Source organism: Eretmochelys imbricata, chromosome 10 (assembly GCF_965152235.1).
Source record: "Eretmochelys imbricata isolate rEreImb1 chromosome 10, rEreImb1.hap1, whole genome shotgun sequence".
NCBI classification, from domain to species: Eukaryota; Metazoa; Chordata; order Testudines; family Cheloniidae; genus Eretmochelys; species Eretmochelys imbricata.
Window position 1 is genome coordinate 7,470,508 of NC_135581.1, and position 12,277 is coordinate 7,482,784.

The 12,277-nt window shown below is 42.3% G+C and overlaps 1 protein-coding gene across 3 annotated transcripts in view; it reads left to right on the plus strand.

Moving 5' to 3' along the window:
* Nucleotides 1–12,277, plus strand: part of TOM1L2 (target of myb1 like 2 membrane trafficking protein) — a 65,029-nt gene that overhangs the window by 11,203 nt on the left and 41,549 nt on the right. Inside the window, exon 1 of one of the 3 annotated variants that reach the window (XM_077827959.1) lies at nucleotides 10,637–10,681. The exons of the other annotated variants lie outside the window; for them this stretch is intronic. The gene's annotated coding sequence lies outside the window, so the exon portion shown is untranslated. Of the gene's footprint in view, nucleotides 1–10,636; nucleotides 10,682–12,277 lie in introns of those variants that run through there. 3 annotated transcript variants of the gene reach the window in all.

Below are 12,277 nucleotides of genomic sequence, written 5' to 3' on the forward strand. Positions count from 1 at the left end.
AGAAGCAAATTGATGCACTTCCTGGTGTGTATTGCAACTTGGCTAACTCTAAAAGCTATGGATATCTGACTGCCTTGTTTTCTGCTGCTTGTTGGGTAACCAGCTTCTTCCAGAGGACACTGAATTCAAGCTTTCTGATGCATAGAAATATTGGCGAGAAGAATGAGGGGAAATGTTATTGCGCAATCATAGTAGTGCATGATTTGTTTGTAACGACAACATGGGTGGGTGGAACCAGGCATATATTTTAATGGTTCCACCCATAATTATTAAGGACATTGTTTTTCTTGTCAATCTGCGGTTGTGCTATAGTTGTGAAGTAAGTCTGTTTTTATAACTAGTTTCTGTGTGGGAATGACAGTTTGCTTCTCTTTCTTACTAAGTATAATTAGTGTTTAAATTTATTTTGAACAAGTGAGAATGCAGGCAATTGACTTAAGCAGTGACCTGCAAAAAATAGAATACTGATTAGGGGTTCTGCAAGGTGAAAAAAATCCAGCAGTTTGTTGTTTGCGGCAAATAAAACTTGTTACGAGTGGGTGGGCAGGCGGGGGAGTTTTAAATATGAGAAGGTATTTTAGCCTTTGAGGCTACAGTGGTTTGGAAATTCTTAGAACAGTTCACCCATGGAAGGTAATTAGTTTAGTTTTGTTTTATAAATATGAAAGACACATCGCTTTTAAGTACTGGAGTGAAGTCCCAAATGAGTTATTAGAACTTGCTTTATTCATGTAGTACAGAATTAGCCATCAAGCACCGATGGATTTCAGATGTAGTTCACGGACGCACTGATGGTCCATAATTTTCATAAGGGCTGCTTCTTTACCTGTAATTGTTTGAAACTAAACACCCTCCGATGAGCAAGGAGGTGACAGAACTGAACACTGACACCCATCCTCACTCTTATTTGTGCTTTTAAGCTTGTCATGTAATGTAACTAGGCTGTCAAGCTCCAGAACTCTTAAATGTAATGTAAATCCTGACCTGTGGTATATTCAGCCCTCTTCCATACCTCATGGTTTCATCTCTTTGGTCTCAAAGGTAGTAATTAGTTTACTTTGTATGCATGGTGTCAGTCCACCTGTGTTTTTTAATGTATTTTAAACCAGCTTGTTTATATAGTTTTCCCTTTGCCATCCTATGAAATTTTAAGGATAATATATCCATCATTATATAGAGTATTTGTATATGCCTATTAATTGGAAAAAGGCCAGGTTGGAAGATAAATCGTTAGCTTCACCCCCTTGGAATTTTGGGCAAACAAATGTTGGAAGTTCAGTTGTGTTTTCTAACAGAAGAGGAAAGTTTCATGAAAGTGAGTAAGAAGCTTATTAAGGCTTTATTGGAGCTTTAATATGGACTCTAGTGGCTTGTCTTTATTAGTAAAGACAATATTTTCTGGCTATTAAAGTACATATTGGAACAGCTTTCCAGGATTTTTTTTAAACACTTTGTGATAGATATTCAGATCTCCTGCCTTTCCTGAATCATAAATAATTTGTATATAGTCAGTCTTTGAATTAAGCAATCTTTTGTTCCCCTAAAGGGGAACGAACACCATATGGTTAAAACACCATGTGATTCACCCTTGGATAACATGAGGAATCTGGTCTGCTCAGTTATCCAAAACAGATTGACAACTGAAAACTATACAAAAAATGTTTTGGCAAACAATTGGTGGAAATGTGTACACTAGCCAACCAAGATGCATGACTGTAACTTCATGACATCTGTACACAAACACAGCTGCCTTGTTGTGGTCAGGGGAAGGAGTGAAAGTCAATTGATGTGTCAGAATGGATTTGGATGACTAATCTGAACTCAGCAATTTGCTAAGACAATTCTATATGTATCAACCATACTACTCAGTCACAACTGTACTTTGTTGAGTAAGTCACAGCTTAGTACAGAAAAGGCAGATCTGAGGGAGAACATTTTGTTATGTTTATACCATCCAGAGGGTTTTAATTTATGCTTCCTTTGTCAGTTCCATCCGCAGACAAAAGATGGACGCTCAGGATGTGTTAATACTAGAGCACTGGAAGTGTTGCTTAATAGATCACGGGGGTTTGTACGCTGTAATAATATATCAAGACGTGAAGTTGTCAAAGAACTTGATTTTTAGAGGAGGGCGTAACCTGTCATTTTAAGAGTACTCTAGTTTATTGCCCTCATACAGTGAACTGGACCAGCAGTACTTTCTGTATGAAAGAACGCAGTAAACACCTATATTCAAGTAAATCCATAGAAGGAGAACTGTGTGTGTATACATATATATACACGCCCCTGTCCAGAATTCTGATGGAAGGTTTCATCTGCTCTGACTTCTGACACGAGCTGGAACTCACTAGCCAATTCCGAAGTAACAGACCCTGTTGGAAAAGTGCTCAACACTTGCAGGACTTCAGAGTCATGGTGAGGTAGGAATTTTGCAGAGGTCATCCCTGAAAGAGCTCATGTAGCAGATTAGTGCAATATAGGCTGCTTTTAAAGTTCCTAGTTCAGATAAATGCCTCTGGATTTTTGAAAGTGGCTTGATGTGGCAAGGAAACATTTTCACTTGACCTAGTTCTGAAGGACAGCTATTTAGGGTACTTGGGTCAGTGCCTTAGCTTTAATGAGGATACGGCATGGAGGCAAGGGAAGCTTTTTATTTTCTGAAATGAGTGAAAATCCACTAGATTTCAAATGTTTAAAAAAAAAAAAAAAGCTACGGCCTCCTGCTTGTCCCTAGCATGAACTACGGACAGGTGCCCATACACACACTGCATCCCACCCTCAGCGAAGCATGACCTCGCCAGCAGTAACTTCAAGCTGATGGGAAGCTGCAGTGAGAAGACTGAGTAAGGATGCTCTTCCTGGCCTGGAAGCGTATTGCTCTGCTTGGGGCACAGACTCCACTTTACCCCTTGGGGCAATGCATTTAAACCATCAAGCCACACCAGAAAAACTTGTTTTTAATTACCTGTTTGGTGTGCCTAGCCTCAAATTTCAACATTCGTTAAGAACATCAGCTTTAAGTTTATTCATAAAACTGGATTGTTGGTGGCTTGAGGTGTGTGTGATATTAATCCTGGAACCCACATTTAAATCCAGATTCTTCACTCTCCAAGCTCTCTGGTACCTATTTATAGGTACCTCTATAGGAAGCTGTATGGCTCCCACCAATATCTCTCTTCCTTTGCCTGTTGGAGAGAGAGCTTAATTGATAGGGGTTTTGTTTGCCATGTGTGGAAAAGAGTTTTGCATTCACTGCTGAAAGGGGTGAGGACTCTGGTCATTCTTGTTTCATGTGACAGAGTTGCTGTGTCTACGTCCAGCTCCTGTGACAGTTCTGTCTCCCACGCTCATGAGCCCTATTTCTCAACACTTTTATTGTTCTAGTGGAAGATAGCTGTCATGGGAGGTCATGGTCATGAAGGAAGAGTAGTGGTAGATAGTATTCAGAGCCCTCTGTGAAACTGGTCCGGAAACCTTAAACTGGGTTCTGCCTTGGTTGGGGAGACAGTGCAGAGCATGAAACAGCAGTTTCAAGTTTTGTACCAAATGGGCATTTCAGGGCATGATGTGAGTTCATTCTGAGATGAGTTTTGATCAAGACTAGCAGTCACAAATGCCTGGTTTGCTACCCCCTCGTCTGTATCTTTCTCCCTGCTTTTTCTACCTTGATTCCCAGTAAGGGTGTGTTAATTGGCAGGGATGCCTACCTGCTCATCAGGTGCGGAGATCATTGACCCCTTTTGAAGGCAGCTGTTCACCTCTCCTATTCTGACTCTGTGTTGGTGAGAGGAGTCCATGTACACAGGCTGGATTTTACATAAAAGTGGCTTTCTTAAAACGCACATCTTTACAGTTTGAACAAGATCTGGCTGCCACTTTTCATCACAGTCCAAGATTGCCTTGTTGGAGCCTAGCCTATATGAGTTCATACTCCCAGGTTAGTCTGGGTTTTATACACCTGCAAACATGCTGTGATCCTTATGGGATCTCATAAGCTAAGACATGTCAGAATAAGGTCTCTTTAATCAGCCTGACCTGGAAGTATGTCTGTTTTATTCTTCCCCTTGTCTACTGAAATTGGGGTCCTAATATAGGCACAAGGCATTCTTAGTTCTATATAAATGTTAAGTTTAATTAAGTTAATTATGTAATTTAATTTGTATACTGATCCTCTTTGGCGTGGATATGTAGACTTTGCTTCTTGTCCTAACTGTCTGCTGTTAAAGAAGTGCTGTGTTCTGCTCCAGAAGTGGCTGGATTTCAGTGGTAGTTAAACAGTACGCATTATATATTGTACCTCTATCACAGGGATGTTGAAACAACTGTTCGTAAAGCATCTTGAGATCCTCTTAAGAGATGCAGTAGCAGAGCATTGTTTGTAGCAATGCACTGTTTATTTGTAATCACAGTCTAGTGCCATATGGTGAGTAGTCTTCAAAAAGAGAATCAGACTGTTCATTGGTGAAATGACTGTTCCTAAATAATTTTAACAGACTTCTTTCAAACTTGGCATGTGGGCTAAATATTGTTAAGTTTGAGTCTTGAGCACGTGCCCATTCTTTGGCTATTTTGGTGTTTAGTAAGTCTGTGGGTTCAATACAAACTGATGATTATTAATTCAGAATGCATGGTGCCCTGGAGACAAGACAGTCGGCCTGCCCCAAATAGCTTTCAACCCAAGCGTAGCTAAAACATGACGTAGGGTGACAGTAGGCAGGCTGCAGCAGTCCAATCCAAATCATGTTTTTTGGGCTGATCCATTTTCTTTGGAGAGCCAAGCTCAGCAGTCTTAGAACAGGGAGAGCAGAGAGAGAACGAAGTAAGCAAGGTGGCAGAGTGGAAAATGTTGGCCTTTGTTTCGCAAAGAAACTGACCTCCTTTCTGAATGACTGACTTAAAGACACCCTCAGAATTGCTCTCTGACTGCGGAATGGTGGTTCGTAGTCAGTTTTAATAGCAGCACTTTGATCAGAAATTCACATCAGCTGCAGGGAGATCTAATAGTTTTGACTTTAAAAAATAATAAGCATGGAGGAGGTAAGATTGAAGATGCAATAGAACAATTTGTTTCTTAGCCCTGGCATCCTAGTTTCCCATCTAGGTGCTTTGAATGGGACCATGTCCTGAGCTCACGGGGCATGAACTCAAATGTGCTGAGCCTCATGTTGTCACATCGTAGCACTGGAAGGGACCTTGAGAGGTTATCTAGTCCAGTCCTCTGCACTCAAGGCAGGACTAAGTATTATCTAGACCGTCTGTGACAGTGTTTGTCCAGCCTGCTCTTAAAGATCCCCAATGATGGAGGTTCCACGACCTCCCTAGGCAATTTATTCCAGTGCTTAACCACCCTGACAGTTAGGAAGTTTTTCCTAATGTCCAACCTAAACTACCCTTGCTGCAATTAAGGCCATTGTTGCTTGTCCTATCCTCAGAGGTTAAGAAGAACATTTAAGAAGAACAAATCCTCTGATTCAGCAGTGTATCTCCACTTGTGGGGTAACTTGCGTAATTCTACACTCCGTTCAGAAGACTTGTAGTCCTTGAAAGATCTCTGTGTATGCTATAAAACCATCACAACTGGCCCCAACTTGACAGCCTTTGCTTATAAGAACTGAACTGGGTAGGGGTGTGACCAGTCAGGGTTAAGGTGAGTTAGGAGAAGGTATGAAGAGGAGCCTGCCAATATTGTAGCTAGTTTTAACCATGGTGACTGCTGTAATGACAGGGAGTGAAAATCAAACTGCTCAAAAGTTTAATTTGCTAAAATCAGTCTTGGATCATTTCATTAAAGCACTGCTATATCTACAACCACTGTAGACTAGAGAGTTTTGAGACCTGCTACCTTGTGAACTACCAAGGGTAGAAATCAATGCTTTATACCATTTGAAAGCCAAAAGGGGGTAGGAAACTTGATTCACTGGGGACCTGGGCTTGATTTGAAATAAGAATTTCTTTGATTTTTCATTTCTGGAACAAGGTACACCTATATGCGTTTATCTTGTGTGCACCCAGGAGTTGCTCTTTGGAATAAACCTCTTGGCTAATTTTTTAGTTTGGGATGGTGAGATTATCCATGTACAAAGAAATCCATGGATTTTTCACACCAAGGGCTTATCCAGCTGTTGTCAGAACGTAGATCTGCATAGCAGAATGTTTAGTATTCAGACGGGAGACCACACCTACATAAACATCAGTGTCCCTTTCTCTTTCGTGTTAATTTGTAAACAAGGCAGGACTTAAATGTCCTTGAGCAATAACTTACTACCTTTGCCCAATACTGGCATTTCCACTTGCGTCTTCCAAGTGTGTTGTGCAGCACAATGACTCTTGATACTTGTAGACAGACTAACTAAGGGTGCAGTGTTCAGAGAGCTCTATCCTAGCGAATGTCTTCACTGCCAATGAAGGTGTGTTCTTAACTGGGGTTGGCTAAGATGGGTGAAAATAGCAGTGAAGATATAAATCGGCTTTTAACTCGGGTTAGCAGCTCAAGTTAAAGCCTATAGGGGAACCTGGGTTTGGACTCTAGTGGCTAACTGAGTTAAAGGCCACATTGCTTCTGACCTTAAAGTATCTGAGTCTGAGTCTTCACTGCTATTTAAACCCACGATATGAGCACGCTTTTTTTTTTTCAGTGTAGACATAGCCCCACGTCAGCCTGTTGCCTCGTTTACTGCATGCTGTCACCATTCAGCTAGGGCAAGTTTCCGTAGTGCTTCCTAAGACCAGCACTTAATTCTCCAATCTAGAAATATGCATATGGTACATATATTAAATACAATTCCTATCTGAAACCAGTCTTCTCAGTTCAGATCTTGTTGAAAGTGTTCATCAAAAAACATACAGTGGCAGCTGGCATCATTATTAGCAGATGCAACAGAGAGGTCAGATTGAGTATGGAGATTGAACTACCCTCGTATTCATCAGTGGAGACCTCCCAAGTCAGGGTTAAGGTGCATTGTCAGGGCAGGGAGAGGGAAGCTTGCACTGCTGTTGCTTATGCTGTATCTGTCCTGTCTCCAGGGCTCTCCGGCCAGTACCTTTAATCTGCACTGAAATGTAGCTTTAAAACAAAAGTATTAAGGACCGAGTATGAGAGGATTGTGTAGTAGCTGACCGTTTGTGCACTCCATGTCAGCTTTCATTTGTTAGGATGCTACTGAGCAGAGCTTGAAATGAATGCTCCTCCTGAGGGCAAGCAGCTGTTGTGTCTTTGCATTTAATTAAAATAAAAGAGCACTTTCTACCTCTCCTGCATAGCCTGTTCCTATGCAGTTTCTGGGCACTATTTCTTAAGAAGAAATAATCAATTGCACAAATACAAAAAGTGGGAAATGACTGCCTGGGAAAGAATACTGCAGAAAAGGACCAGGGAGTTATAGTGGGTCACAAACTAAATGAGTCAACAATGGAATACTGTTGTACCCCCCCCCCCCCCCCCGAAATGAACATCATTCTGGGATGTATTAGCAGGAGTGTTGAAAGCAAGAGGCAAGAAGTGATTCTTCCACTCTACTCAGCACTTAAAAGGCCTCAACTGGAGTATTGTGACCAGTTCTGGGCACCATACTTCAGGAAAGATGGGGATAAATTGGAGAAAGTGCAGAGGAGAGCAACAAAAATGATTAAAGGTCTAGAAAACATGACTTATGACTGAAGATTGAAAAATTTGGTTTTGTTTAGTCTGGAAAAGAGAAGACTGGAGGGGGACATAAGTCTTCAAGTACATAAATGGTTGTCATAAAGAGGAGGGTGATAAATTGTTCTCCTTTCCCATGAAGGATGGGACAAGAATCAACAATTGCAGTAAGGGAGATTTAGGTTAGACCAGGAGTTCTCAAACTTCATTGCACTGCAACCCCCTTCCGACAACAAAAATTACTACTCATGACCTGGGGGGGAGGGGGAGATGGGGACCAAAGTGTGAGCTCGCCCAAGCCCTGCCATCCCAGGTGGGGGGGCTAAAGCCTGAGCCCCACCATCCCAGGCTGGGCGGCCAAAGCCCAAGGGCTTCATCCCTGGTCAGGGGGCCTGAAGCCTAAACCTGAGCCCCAGGTGGTGGGGCTCAGGTTTCGGCATTGGGGCTCAGGCTTCAGCTTTAGCCCTGTGTCCCAGCCAGTCTAACTCCAGCTCTGGAGACCCCATTAAAACAGGGTCATGACCCACTTTGGGGTCACAGCCCACAGTTTGAGAACTGCTGGGTTAGACGTTAGGAAAAACTTCTAACTATCAGGGTAGTTAGGCACGGGAACAAATTACCTAGGGAGGCTGTGGAATCTGCATCATTGGAGGTTTAACAGGTTAGACAATCACCTGTCAGGGATGGTCTAGATAATAATCAGTCCTGCCTCAATACAGGGGACTGGAATGGATGACCTATGGAGGTCCCTTCCTTTCCTACATTTCATGATTCTATGTCTAGCTTCATTTCCTTATGGTGACCTCATCCTGGTCATACTTGAGACAGTGGGCATAGGCTTGCCTGGTAGATGATGTCCATGAAGATTGATGCACAGGAGGGATTCTTAGTTGAGCAGCACCTTGTCTGAGTGCTGTAAAATGGGCAGCACATAGGTGATAAATTTCTGTAAAAGTGCTAACAACCCACTGAGGTAGGATGGTATTAACTGTCATTTTACAGATGGGCAAACTGCTTAACCCCTTTGCCTCCATTTCCCCAAGATGTCAGTGGCAGACTGGAATTAGAACTCCAGAATTTCTGGCTATGTCCTGTGACTGGACTTCTCTGAGATTTAATGTTCAACAGCCCTGAGCACCTTAAATGAAAGGTGCTATAGAAGTGCAAAGTATTATTCTTTCCCATCCCTGGCCCTGGGAACTAGAGACTTAAGTTAGTACAAGGTTTTTTTTGTATGTTGCCCAATAAAAGTGTCCCAGAAATTATTCACTTTTCTTCTGCCTGCTTACTTTGTCTTGTCTAGGGTGGGTATCTGAATTAAGATGCCCTGCACTCTCCCAGAGTTATGCTGACTGTGTCTCCAAGTCCTTGTGTAAACTAATGCTAATTGACATGTGCCTCGGACCTGTTGTGGGCAGTAGGGGAGTTGATGCTTTTCTAATGCATTAGGTGCCCCTACATAAGGGAAATGTGCCATTCTTCCAGGATTCTGGCACCTGCACTAGGTGTTGGAAACAGTTTGACCCTGTCAGTATTATCAGCCAGCTGTTTCCTGTCCAGTTTGAGAGGGAGTCTCAGGGAGATGCATGGTTGGCACCTACCCGTTTTTCCAGCATTTAAAACCGTTTCTAGTGTTGCTAGTTCTGCCGTTTCCCAGGCACAGGATGGGGATTCTCTTACTCGGAGAAGCATGCTGCATGACCCCTCGTTTATACTAATAGCACTGTTCTGATGTGTTTCTTGGGGAGCTGGAATCTATCCTTGCATTGTTGGAGCTATTTGTGAACATGGCTGTTTGTTTCAAGTTTTGGTGTACACGCAGCGTTAACGTAATCAAGGGAAGTGCTTTCACAACTGTTAGGTCCTCTTGTCCATGAAACGTGTGCTGCTTTTGAAGTGATTTGTATTTAAAATCAGAATCTCAACACTCACAGTCAGAAAGTCGCAGCCTCTTCTTTGTGCTCTGTGGGGAAGAATGATCACTGAAACAGCAGGAACATACTAGCACAGTGCCACCGGAGAAAATAGTATGCCTTACATATGGGGTGTTTCTAAGCATCGGCCCTTGACATTCTTTGTAAAGAAAATCCAAAAATGTGCAAAAGAAAATTGTGTTCCCCATAGCTTTTGCTCAGTCCCTGTCCTGATGTCCGCTTTCATACTATGTGACTCAGTCAAAGGCTTGACTTCTCTTCAGAAATCATCTGGGAAAATGCTAACCCTACACATGGCAATGCCAGCAGCCAGTTCATTCCTTGATCTTGTGATAAATATTTGGCCATGGTTTATTTTGGCAAAATCTCCAGGTGACACGGCTCTGTGACCTGAGAATCGTGAAATCTTTTGAAACTCTTTCTCCATTTAAGAAAAGGAGTATTTGTGGCACCTTAGAGACTTGCGGGGCTGTCTGTAGGCAAGGACTGGCCTGTCTCCCAAGATTTGTGAGAGTGTTGGGTCATCCTTTAGGATAGGTTGTAGATCCTTAATAATGCGTTGGAGGGGTTTTAGTTGGGGGCTGTCTCCATTTAGTGCAGCGCTGTCTCCACTTGTTGGGTGATGTTATTGGAGGTAGCAGAGGGGTTGGCCATTCAGTTAGGGCCACCAACAATTTGATTCATGTGTTGTTTGTTTGTTCTCTTGTTTTTTTTGTGGCCAAGCTGGAGAAAATGGATAATGTTGTGCCCCTTTAAATGTTTGGTTACTGACGCTGACTATACTTTTATTTTACAGTTTGGATATTTACTTGGCATAATATGTGGTTCAGGGCTTCTGGTCTGTCTGTCTTTTTCTCTCTCTCTCTCTCTCACACACACACTGACACAGAGTTGTAATTATTTAAAAAAACCTTCCTGAGCGATACTGATTCCAGAAACAATTAGAAGCTAATTTGTTTGTTCATCTTTCCTTAGAGAAAAACAGAATACAAGTTATTTTTGTCATCCCTAATCCTTTGTCTGTTTCGGTGGTGGGACCCAGATTTGCTGCTGTGATGCTTTGTGAAGTGCAGCAAAGGGGTTAAGCTGCTGGAAAGAAGTCTCACAAGTATGCATCTGGTTTGTTTGAAGAACAGTATTAAACTTCAGTGAATAGAAAGCACCTTGAAATCTTAAAGAATGCTACTATTGGTCAAAACACAGTAGGTCGTAGTCTCTGAACTCCCTCGTTGAATTGCTGGGGAATGGGAGTACTTCGTATGTGAATAGATTTTGTGCTACTTTGAACTGTACCATGAGATAAGGTTGACTGACTTTTCCGAATCTGTCCCGTACAAAGATGGGGCTATGGCTGTTTTGTTTTTTTTCTATTCCTCCTTGGACCTGTGGGACCCACACAGAGATCCTTTGAGTGCCTTTCAACACTCCTTATGAGGCTGAAAGTGTCACTGTTGAGAAATGGGAATGATCTCACTTTCCCTATGTTCCTCCCACTCTGGGATTGAACGAACCTCTCTTCAGCGCTTCTAACTTTGGCCACAGAATCATAGAATATCAGGGTTGGAAGGGACCTCAGGAGGTCATCTAGTCGAACCCCCTGCTCAAAGCAAGACCAATCCCCAATTTTTGCCGCAGATCCCTAAATGGCTCCTTCAAGGATTGAACTCACAACCCTGGGTTTAGCAGGCCAATGCTCAAACCACTGAGCTATCCCTCTCCCTATGTCATGCCAGTCTATGTCATTCTTTTTTTTCAAGTTGCTACCATTGGTGGAACTGCAGTGGTGGGAATACTGGTTGCTGGCATTTTAAGCACAGTGTTATGTGGCCCTTGCTCTGAGCTGGCACTTGGTCTGTGCTAACATTGCCACGGTTACTGCTGCCAGGGGAGCTGTATCCTTGTCTCAATGGTAGGAATTTTTTTGGGAACAATGTTACCACAGATGTAGCTTTCTGGTCCAGGAAGCATAAGGCAGAATTATAGAACTGGTTCAGTCTTCTAAAAGTGAATCTACCCTGTTCAGGCAATTTTTTCCTTTGAGACAAATGGGTTTGATTTGGGGAATTTGATATAAATAATTCAAGGTGACTACAAAGGGAACAAAGGAAACTGCACTTCTGCTGTTCTTGCTGCTTTATAATGTATAAACTATGTCTGAAAGATTTATTTAGGAAAGTTTTGTTTGTGTGTTGTACTTTTTGTTGATCGGTTGGGTTTTTTGTTTTGGCCTGGGTTTTTTTTGTCAAAAATTCAGGTCTTGTTTACCCTGTTTTCCTGGAAGAATGGGAAGCTAGTAGTAGGTCTGTAATTTCAGATGACAAGGGATCTGAAGTAAAACCTGATTAATTGAAGAGGGAAAGTGATGTTTATCCAGACAGCTGAGATCGCTTTCTGTTTGTAAGCATATTTAACTCAAACAACTAACAAACAGATGGAAGAAAACTCCTTTTGTTAAAGATTCAACACTACCACCCCTTCCGTTAAGGTCTGCGTGCACTCCCAAACTACATCTCTGGGTCCTTCAAGAGACACTTTCCGCAAAATAGGGAAGGCAGGAATTTTGCATTTGACACTTCTAAGGTAAAAAAACAAGCAAGGGAAAACCCTTAGTATACAAAAAGGAGCCAGGTCTTCCCCATGAAAAGAGAAGTACGAATTCGGACTCCACAAAAATAGGGAGGGTTGACAGAGGTGTTCAAATATA